At 34.4% G+C, this 12,134-nt stretch overlaps 1 protein-coding gene across 1 annotated transcript in view; it reads right to left on the bottom strand.

Moving 5' to 3' along the window:
- The window catches only part of LOC135208666 (uncharacterized), a 167,250-nt gene that overhangs the window by 154,398 nt on the left and 718 nt on the right, over positions 1-12,134 (bottom strand). The gene's annotated exons all lie outside the window — the stretch shown is intronic.

Genomic DNA, 12,134 nt, shown 5'->3' with positions numbered 1-12,134 from the left:
ACGCACAATGGGTTTTTAACGCCTCGTTACCATCTTCCTGGTCTTACCCAGAATTCTAAACTAGGACCCCTCGCTTTATAGGAGATAGTGCTACCGATCATGAATGAGTTTACTGGCAAAGATAAGAAATGAAAGTCTGCCGAGGTAATGGACAATTAACATGACTTCACATAAAGAATGACTATTGTGAGTTAACATACATGTTCATTCACAATGATGGTATGTGGCAATACCCCTTCACTTAAGTCACGTGATGAGAATGCTAACGAGAAACATTTAATAATTTCAATGGAAATAAAGTTACTAACATGTACAAACAAGGAGCACTTTGACGCACTGTCATTATCTTTGATCGAAACTCAAAAATATTGGTCTTGTTTCGACATATTCCCAGTAGGTGCGTTTTCACTAACGAGTGCATAAAAATATTAGATTATGGAAATAATGTGGAATGTTTACTTCTAGAAACTTATATTAGATTTTTAAAACTCTCTATAGTCTCAGTCAAGATCTCCGAAAAAAAAGGAAATGGAGATTATTTTACTTCTCAACGAAAATTGGGAATTAAAATAATATTTTTTGCATGAATAATATGATGTATGTAAATATATTTCAAAAGCATCTGAGGACGACTCGGAATTGTTGAAGAAATTGTATTATAAAACGGAAATTATGCAGTGATGAAAGTTGCACCAGAAAAATCCATGGATTAGACAAGATTTTACTCTCTCTCTCTCTCTCTCTCTCTCTCTCTCTCTCTCTCTCTCTCTCTCTCTCTCTCTCTCTCTCTCTCTCTCTCTCTCGGTGAATATGAGCTGTAGGAATATCGTCTTTTGAAATTCCACTTTTGCTAAATTTTCAGGATTTTGAGACAGCACCAAGGAAAAAATATTTCTTCTTCATAACCAGATTCATTCATTCTTGCCTAAATGCAAATTGCACCGGTGAACTGGAAGCCTCCATTCTCTCTAAACCCCTCTTTGCTCCCCTTGGCTGTTCTAGATTTGATCTCAGCAGGTGTCCTGAAGAAGGAGCAGTCTATCTCGGCCGAGATTTTATGATGACAGGGCTCCAGCCGCTCTCTTTCAGGAGCGCTCAGAACTTTCAGAAGCCCTGCAGACTCCACTTCACCCCTTTTACTCCCACAAGTGTTCTTATACCTCCATAGTGCACAGAAATATCAGCAGACAGAAATATCAGCAGATGAGAAGACTATCAGACCCAGGATTTCCAGTTACTGTGAGATGTAAATATAGTGCAATCAGTGAATCGTTTTTGCGTCTTGTCTGTATTTCATTTTCATTCTCCCAAGGCGACTTTCCCCGCTTCTAAGTTCAGCTTCTCACTCCCCAATTTTGGTTAATGCTGTGATTAATTCCCATGTGATGCTAGGAAAATCCCCTTAGTTAATTCAAGCAACGTAATAGCCCTTTCTGTGTAGGTTCCCAGTCATTTCATGGCCCCTTGAGTGAGTTGTAATATTTAATGCTGAGAGCAAGTAGTGTGTAACGTTTCTCACGTGTTCCTCCTCTTAATACTGATACTAGGATACAATCTCTTTGCAGACAAATATCGCGCTAGATTGTGGTAGAAAATTGGGAACCCTTTGGAATAAGGCTTGTATTGAAATAACCCGCTTTGCGCAAATTCTGATCTCCGTGTTTGGCTCATTTCCCAGCCACGTGTTTCCGGTGGACCGACAGTCAACCACCTCATTAATTCCTGGACCTACCGGTAACTTGATGTAAATATAGTTTATTTAAAATTAAAGTCCCGAGTTTATGTAAATTCCTCCTTTTTCAGTAATATCGGCCTTCTGTCGTAGATTTTTGTTTGTATTAACTCGTCCCTCCAAGCAAGGCCATTTTTCAGTGTTAGAATACATTTTCAAGGAGGGAACGAGTAGTTCATTACATAAATATAACCGTTTTCCGAGAGAAGATTCTCAAAAAGCTTGTAAATACTGTTTCCAGATCGTCATTTTTTCACCCTACCAAGACATCAGGGAGCTATCTCAATTTGTCACGCTTATGATTTTTACCTTTCATGACCAGTGACGGAGGCGAACGGTAAAAAATAGAACTCAACGATCCTTCGGAGACTTAAGACGACCAGAAGAAAGAATCTTTTGATGTTTATTGCCAATGTATATCCCCGTTTGACGGATAGGTTAAACAGTGGAATGAAATAGTTTTATTTTTTCTTCGCATCTCCGGTTTGGTCGTGCCCTTTCTGATAGTTAGATAGTACACAGCTATGAAAGAGATAAAAAGAAAGGAGGGCAGCCGACCAATCACTCAGTTAAGAAAATGACAGATTTAAAATTTGAAATTAGAAAGTAATGAACAGCCGGTTTACATTTTAGTTAGTAAGCATTAACATAATGGTAGGCAAAAATTCATCAGTTTAAAGAGAGAGAAAGAAGTGCGAAAAAAAATCGTGACACTGGATTGTCCAAAAAAATACCTAATTCACCTAGTCCTGCAGACACAGTTTATTAATTTATAAATCTGCCCCACAGTTTGTTTCCATGCTAAAGTAACTAACATAATCATTCCAGATGGCCTTAGCGTCCAAAAAACAAATGGGAATCACGATTGATAACAGCAGAGTTGAAATTTTAAAAAATTCCTTTAGAGCTGCTTAGAGAATTACTGCTTTAACTCTAATGTAATTTAGAATAATAATTAGTGCTCGAAAGTTAACCAAATTTAGCTTTGCTTTAACAAAGATGAGTCGGGATAATTTAAATTTATTTTTACTGAAGTGTAAAACTTGTTTTCAAAGACTCTTTCTGTCTATGATTTTATTTAGTCAGTTCTTAGCACACCATGGCCTCCACTCAGTTTCTTCAGTACCCATTAGCCTACTTGCTATTCACAAAAATTTAACTCGCAAAAAGTTAGTAATGCTCGTAGGCAACTTGGAGAAACCGGCGTAAAGGAGACGAAAGATAGAAGCTTATGCTTTGTCACGACATATTCTCTTTTAGCAAATCCTTAAAATATAGTAATGTGCAAATAAATAACTAATTATGGTGGCATATTCATGTTTCTTTTTGTTTAAAATTGAAAACTAAAGTGAGAGTTCACCGTTCTTAATATATTTCAAAACTGTTTAAATATAACATATACTTATGTGATCAACTTTCAAAATCTCTTATCACTTTCAATTATACAAATTATTTCATTGTTCTTACAACTACATTAATTTTTTATCGCCATATTTAGGTCACCGACGTGAGACAAGATAACATGTCGTAGTTACCCCTGACAAATTTCAACGAAGATTTACGTTTTCTGTAAAGCTGTGCCATTCTCTCTTCGTAAGGTAAACCGAAATATATGTGTTCGTCTCCTCAAATCTCGAGAAGTCGCGGCAGAGTACAGTACTTCTTTGAAATTTGATAGATGTGACACAAAGCTTCTTTACGTGTTTCATATTTTATTGTGAGCTTATTACAGCAATATATAAGTCTGAAATATCCATTATGCTGTTTACAATGATCACGACCGAAAGGAATCGCTTGTTTTATATGATAAATCGCCGTTCTTTTTATCATGCTTTTTAGTATATCTACTAAGGTTCTGTCTATTTTCTCTTTCCTAGATAAAAAAAAATTCTTGAAATGCCCCATGATTCTAATCGGTGTCTTGTGTTGAACACACGCAAGATTATATATATATATATATATATATATATATATATATATATATATATATATATATATATATACGTTACGAAGTGCCAAGTATCTGGTTACTACACTTACCATTCATTAACTGATACCTCACAAAAGCCAGACACCTGAACCCTCATCACAGGTATTAAACGACTGAATACTCTAAAGGCAACAGTGATCCCTTAACAACTTACCAGTATTGCAGAAAATCAGACTAAGTTCATCAAAACAGGTGTAAGGTAATCTTGTAAGTAATTAAATTAATCAAAGGGCATCACTCCTTCAACAACTTTAAAAGTCTAAGTATTTCCCTGATTTCAGAAGTCTAAGTACTTCCCTGGTTCTAAGTCACTTCAAGTAAATTGAAGGAAAACAGATTAATCACCACTCTATGTTTCTACCTAACATAGATATAATCATAATTAAATGCAAATATACTGGTGTAAAATAAAGAGAACACTTATAAAATTTTAAATACAAAAATTTATTATTAAACTCAAAATTTATAAGTGAAATTCACAATATCAGGGAAACTTAATGTTACTTGAAAACAAAGTAAAGTTTAATTAATTCTTGAATCAATTAAGTAAAATTAAATCAAAATCAATTTATCATAAAATTCAAGAAAATTAATTCAATCAAAATTCAAAAGTGTTAGGCAATAATTGAAAATTAGAAATTAATTCTCAAGTGCTAAACAATAATAAAACTTGAAAAGAATTCTAAGTAAATGCAAATTAATTCATAAGCGTTAAATTTAATTAAATATGCAATGATTAAGCAATGAAAATAACTAAATCAATTAAATTGTGAATGTAAATGAAAATACAAAATAAAAAGGCACACTTCAACAAGAAAATGAACAAATGCACAAAAAATGAAACAAACACAAAACACAAAAATTTGCAATGTGTAAAAGTCTGAAACTTTTCACTCAAAACATTGTAACCATCAGTTTTTACCAAACCTTCGTAACCATCTGTTATTAGTTAATAGTTAACCACTGTTCCTATCCGTTATTAGTTGCTATCTAACCACTGTTCCCATCAGATATTAGTTTTTAGATATTAGTTGCAACTAATAAAAATATAACACACTTTACCTTGGTATGCCAACTTCCTCCTTCAAAAAAATTCACTTTCACAAAAACCAGGCGCCGTTACAAAACAATGTTTGTTCAGATTCCAGAAAAAAAACACTATTTAACATTAAACAAACTCTAAGAAATATTGAATTTGTAATTTACAAATTACAAGTGACCATTCAATGATACGCAATCGTTACGTTACTTTAAAAATCAAAAGTGCTATGCGATGGAGAGAGAGAGATCTGAACGCCTCGGGTATCTCAGCCCGAATGAAATTCTCTTCCTTACAGAAGCTGGACAGTGGATGACACGAAAACATTTTTGGGCAATAATTCTTCTAGAAGCTTCGAAATCTTACGCAACTTTACATACAAAATGTGTAATCTGCATGTGGCTTTGATCAAGTATGAGACGATTCTGTTAAAAAAAGACACTTACTCGATTCGATCCACCGAAGCAGAAGTCCCTTATCACACATGATGACAGATTCCCAAAACACATTGAAGATTCGAGCTCGCTTATCAAACGTGTTGACAGATTAGGAAAGCAAACGGATCTCAGAGTTCCTCTAATCTCACAATGCTGACATAATAAGGAAACAATCGTAGTTTCAAATGGACAAAGAAAATCTCTCTCTTTCTACATTCTATGTTATATATATATTCTTTTACAATATGTAATGTGAAATCTGAACACACATTTTAAAACATCCTATCTCTAAGCTATCTAGGAATCTGAAAAAATGTTGCACAATTCTACATAACATTTTATACAATCGAAAAGGGGAAATATGCATTTTGAAAGTAGCAATATAATATAATATATATATTATAGTTATTTATATATTAATAAATATATATATGTATATATTTATATAATTGTATATATATATGGTATATATATATATATATGGTGTGTGCTTGATGCGATTGTGTGTGTGTGTGTTGTGTGTGTATATATGTGTGTTTGTATATGGGTATTTTAACATTAGGCCCTATGACCTGATAGAGTAAGAAAAGTAGGGATACAAAGGAGTGGTTAAAAAGCTATCTTACATGAGACCTATATACTTAACTGATCTAGATTGTCATTTTCCCTAAACATCTGTGTCTCTTCCTCCTTCAGCACCCCCCTCCCCCACGACCCCACCTCTCTCTCTCTCTCTCTCTCTCTCTCTCTCTCTCTCTCTCTTATCTGAGCGACTGCCTATGCTATTCAGTTGAAAATTAATTTGGGTGGTTATTCCCGTGCTTTAATCAACAGATCCCCATTAACTGGTTGGGACAGAGAGGCTTCGTTCCATAGAATTATTTTGAGTGTAATTTAGGTTATTTTGGTTCCCAACATAAATCCAAAGTTCATTGAACAATGACAGATTGAAATAAAAAAAAAATCCAGACAGATTTATAACTCATAATATCGAATTTTCTTCAGTTAGACAAGCGTTGCAATGACCTATAGCATTCACAGTTCCCTGTCCAACATATTTTCTTCACTTAAGTGAATAAACAGAAACTAAGTTGATTTCGAAATCTATTGACAAACCATCTGAAAGACGGGGCCTGAAGGGCATGGAGTAAAACGCTTTATGAAAGGGACGGAGAGAATCCTCTTTACAATAAGAGGCGAGTTATTCATTTTCATTTTGTTTCGTTGAAAGACCAGCTACCTGGAAGTGAGTGTCCGAGAATTTGGCGACAGTTGAAGGAAATTTTGGTGTAGCGTTATTATTATTATTATTATTATTATTATTATTATTATTATTATTATTATTATTATTATTATTATTATTATTATTATTATTATTATTATTATTATTATTCATTTAGAAATAGCTACTTGTCAAGAAGTCTAGTTGGTGAGACAACTGCTCCATTATCTCTTATTTCATTCCATTTTACTGAAAACGCGATAACTGTACAATTACTAACCCAGACCAAACTTACACTTGTGTGTGTAACACACACGAATCATAATTGTTGTCTTTCAGGTTTTCAGCAAACGTTTTGGGGTGAGGCTGCTAGACCCCTCGTCCTTATCCACCTTGACGGTGACCGAGCAGTCGACTAACTTAAATGTATATAATCAACTGCTTAGATCAAGATGATAAAAATTCAAGGAATGTGCCTAAAGCATTCGCCTCGGCTCTTTCATTAACAGCCATATAATATAGATGTAAGTGACATTAGATTGACAGAGGTCGTTTTGGCAATCAAACAACTGAAAAACTATAAGTCACCAGGAATGGATGGTATTGCATCTGAAATGTTGAAGGCTGATGGGATTCAAACACCCATTGTGTTTAATGAATTATTCAATCATATGTGGCGAGATGAAGTCACGCCTGTTGAATGGAAAAAGAAAGTGATTATTGTTAGAGCACCCAAGAAGAGAGATTTGAGAGACTGTGGGAATTGGCGAGGGATCACATTGTCACTAGTAGGTATGAAAGTTTTTTCCAAGGTAATATTGAATAGAATAGAACCTGCAATAGAAAGAATACTACGAAAAGAGCAAGCAGGTTTCAGAAAGGGTAGAGGATGTGACGATCAGATTTTTATTCTACGACATATAACTCAACAGTGTAACGAACTAAAATCACCTCTTGTTTTATGCTTTGTGGATTTTGAGAAAGCATTTGATAGTATTTCGCGTAGTATAATGTTAAGATAGATTCGGAGGCACTATGGGATACCAGAAAAGATTGTAAACATCATAATGGAACTTGCTGTTGGGTAATGGTAGATGGTAGTCTTACAGATGCATTTGAAGTCAAGACTAGAGTACTACAAGGTGGAATAATGTCCCCTCTACTGTTTATTATGGTGATTATGTTATGACTAAGGTAATGTAAGGAATGAATAATGGCGTTCAATGGAAAGGGGACCAGAGATTATGTGATCTTGAATACGCAGGTGATATAGTTCTAATTGCCTCTGCATTGGCTCAAATGCAGGAAATGGTAGATAGGTTAGTACTGGAGGGGAGAAAGGTTGGATTGGTGATCAACCAGAGAAAGACTGAGGTCACGCAGATTCAGAGAGGTGATCAGACGAACTGCTTTATCGGAGGAGTAATATTACCCAACTCAGACACTTTCAAATATTTGGGAACCATTATTACCAGCAATGGATCACTAGGTACAGAATTCAGGGATAGAATAGGGAGGGCAGAACAAGCAATGGGCATACTAAAAACAGTTTGGAGGTCAAATCAAATACCAGTTCACAGCAAAATCAAAATATACATTTCACTTGTAAGATCAATATTAACTTATGGGCACCAGTCTTGGTGCAGCACTGTGACAACTGATGCAAAATTTCTTGCCTTTGAGAATAAAGCACTGAGAAAGATTTTGGCAATTCGGCAATTCGCGAGGTGGCAGGGATGCCCAATGTGAACGATATAGTTAGATTATCAAGATGGAGATGGATGGGGCATATTTTAAGAAGAGAAGATGAGTTAGTCCACGATGTACCTGAATGGAAGCCGCTGGGCAGGAGAGGACGTGGTAGACCAAGAGAAACGTGGCTGATGTCAATACGGAGGGAAGTTGGATCTCAGAATTGGGTTGAGCTCAGGGAGATGGCACAGGAAAGGGACATATGGCGTGAATTCATTGAGGCCCTATACATCCCGTGGGTGCCAGAGGATTAAGGATCAAGATAAAGAATATAATTATATTATATTTATAATAATATAATTATATTATAATATTATATATATATATATAAATATATATGTATCATAATATAGATATATAATATATACACATAAACATATAACATACATTATATATATATATATATATATATATATATATAATATAGATATCTATTAAATATCTAGACATATATAACATACATATATAAATATAATATATATATTATTATTAATATATATTACATTAAATTCTACATTTACATTATTTAAATAAATAATAATTATTAATATATGATATATATATATATAATGTAGGTATAATGTATATCTATATATATAGTGATGTATATATATATATATATATTATATATATATATCTATATATATATATATATAATGTATGTATATAATATATAGTGTGTATAAAACCGTTAGTGAAATGCCGCAAGATTTATGCAAATCTAAAACGCAAAAATAAAAAATAAAAATTTGGTATATATAAATAGCCGTCCTTGCCCCGGTTATTCCCATTTTGTCTTTTGCGTTCGAAAACATGTTTTCGAACACAAGATAAATTCACAAAGCACTACGAGGCCGCTTATCTTAAAGGAGATATCCTTGTATATAACCCTCCGTTGGTTTGGTACTAAAGGCGAGGATATCGAGTGGAAACGTTTATGTAGCAGGATACTGTGTGATGTGTATGTTCGGGTTTTAATCGTTATTTGTTTATTTTTTCCTTTTAAATTTGTTGTTATCTTTTTCAATATTTGTACGTCTATCCTGCAGAGGGTTGTTTTAAGCTAATAGCGTTGTTCATGCATGACTACTATCATTATAGGACATAGTGATAGTGACATAATTTTTATTATTAGCAGCAGTAGTAGTAATAGATGGTAGCGTTTGTTGTAGCATTGTGCAAGAGATCCTCTGTAAATGTCTAGATGATTTAGTTTTTTATATTTTCTATATATATAATTATTATATATAATATATATTATATTAATATATATATATATATATGTATATTATAAAATTTATATATATAAAAGATGTTGGTACTATTCATCATCCATAATAACTTTTATAATATTTTATCTAATGTTCTCCTTATGCTACAGTGCTTCTTTCTGTGGTTTTCCCTGCCCTCCCCACAATTCCTATTAATTTTCGTAGGTTCGCAGTGTTCGTGGCCAGTGACCCTTGTTGTTGTAACCCCAGCTTAACGTAAAAATAGAGACGTTAATCGGCGTTTTCCTCTGCAATAACAGCCATTCAACGCAATGGGAAATGAGAGGCTTCATCTCTATTGCTTAATGGGAAATCGGAGAGGAAATCCTTTCAGACCGAAAAATGAGAAAAATGTTCATTTTTCCCCAATTAAAAAAAAAAAAGTTAAGAGTTTTATCGTAATGATAGTAAAACTAGATAAATAAAAACAGAAGAAGAAAGAAGGATTTCAAGTGATAACTCGGCTGATTAGTAAATGAAAACTACCACCGCACTTGATGATTGCCATGTACCTGGTAGTGAATTTGTTTTATTCGTACCTGACGAAATATAGAGCAAATGATTCTATTCGCACCCACAGAGGGAAATTGTTACAATCATAACGTTTTCTCGGAATTATTCTTGCAAGGATGTGCGAGGGGAGAAATAATCTCAGAGAGAGAGAGAGAGAGATAGCTGGTTAAATGTGCTATAACAACCTTCTAATCTACAGGATAAATCTTGTTTAGGTGAGATCTTACTTTGGTGAAAATTCATTCCTGGAGGTCTGGGTTTTTGATGGCGAACGCTAATCGAAACTATCTCACAAAGATTATTTAAAGATTTAAATAGATAGAGCCAAGAAAATCGAAAACAACTTGATCGCAGTTCCATAAAAATTAAAACTCCATGCAAAATCTCGGGTGACTGTGGGCGTTGACGAGAGAGAGAGAGAGAGAGAGAAAGAAAGAGAGAGAGAGAGAGAGAGAGACCCAGTTGGTTCCCTGCACCGGCTGCATATATCTACGAGATATTTTTTTCTTCGGGAAAGTTATGGTTGAGGAGAAAGAAAAACAGGAAGATATTAAAGTCATTCGACCATCGGCATTGGAGCAGAAGTAGTAAACACATTTCCGTTTGTGTCAAAGCCGTTTCCTTATTTTTGTAGTTTGTCGCAGAAAATCAAGACGAGAGGAAACACAGCAGTCGATGAATGGGGCAAAATAATGTAGTGAAGTCAACCCTTTTTTTTTTGAAGGTGGTTAGTGACGTTAGTGTACTTCACTTGGTGCACTGTATGCTTTACTTAAGGTTCATTGCAGCTTCCCTTTGGCCCCTATATAGCTGCCACCTCTTTCATTCCTTTTACAGTACATTCGTTCATATTCTCTCCTTCCAACTGACTTTCCACCCTCTCTAACAATCGTTTCATATTGAATTGCTGCGAGGTTTTCCTCCTATTAAACCTTTTCAAACCCTCTCACTGTCAATTTCCTTTTCAGCTGAATGTCCTCATAGGTCCCATGACTTGGCCTTGGGCCTAAATTCTTTATATTCTAAAACAATTTTTTCTAACCTACTTTTAATGCCAACATTTCTGTTGTTATATGTATGAAAAACATAATTCTCCGTAAACGTTTATTTCAGCAAATGTTGACCCTTAATTCGGCAAACAGCAGATGTATACGAATATAAAGGAGATGTCTGTGCAAATGAGAATTATTCCCGCATATCTGTCAAGGCTAAACATAATTATGCAAAGCGTCATGTGGTATGATTCCCAGAGTTCTTATCTTCAAGGTTCTCGCAATGCATGGGTTTCACAAAGGCGAGTTTGATAAAAAAAAAAAATATAAAAACAAAACTTATAACGAACTTTTGTCTAAAATTTAAATTTTCTGTACCGTTCTATTCATATATATTGTTAAAAATCCGGCTTTTTACAACTGAACTATTCACAGTGTGACCTGTTTCGAATTTTGTAATATAAACCTCGCTTTGTTACTGGAAGTTGATCACTCATAGTAATTCGAAACTGAGGTAAACGTTTGGTTCTAAAGAATTTCAAAACACAAGCCTTAAAATCTCTGGCCCGTATTTAAGATAAGGATTGATCAAATGAGTTTCCACTTCATGTGGTATGAAGGATATTCACGAATAGGAATCTAGTTTTGAAAAACGAATCATAAATTTTCTAAGATAATTTTCATTCGTCGCAACGCTACTTGTTGACATGCAATTGTCAAAACCAGTATGTCCTTATTGTTACGACAATGACTTCTCGTGATACCCCTATGTATTAATAGTCTAGATACGTTTTTAACTGAAAGCCTTGATTTCCAAAAGCAATATGCATGAAGAATATCTCCTTCCCAGTATTCATGGTGAGTATCTCCTTCCCAGTATTCATGTTGAGTATCTCCTTCCCAGTATTCATGTTGAGTATCTCCTTCCCAGTATTCATGCTTATCAATTTTCCTTTTATTCCAGTTATCATTCTGGCTTCAGTTCCTGTTCCCGGTCTCATTCTCGACGAGATAAAGCTCAGTGACTCGTGTAACCAGTGAATCAATCAGTTATGAATGAATGACGTATGAAGAATAAGCAGAAACAGGGCCGTAGTATTTCCAACGAAATTCATTCAAACTCAGGCATTTGATAGTAGCCCTTTATTCCCCATGCAGTTTAATTCTTTGATGAATTCCGTCAAAC

The sequence above is a fragment of the Macrobrachium nipponense genome, chromosome 35 (genome assembly GCF_015104395.2).
Source record: "Macrobrachium nipponense isolate FS-2020 chromosome 35, ASM1510439v2, whole genome shotgun sequence".
Lineage (NCBI taxonomy): Eukaryota > Metazoa > Arthropoda > Malacostraca > Decapoda > Palaemonidae > Macrobrachium > Macrobrachium nipponense.
Note: the sequence above shows the minus strand (reverse complement) of the source record. Positions and strands in the feature narration are given on the sequence as shown.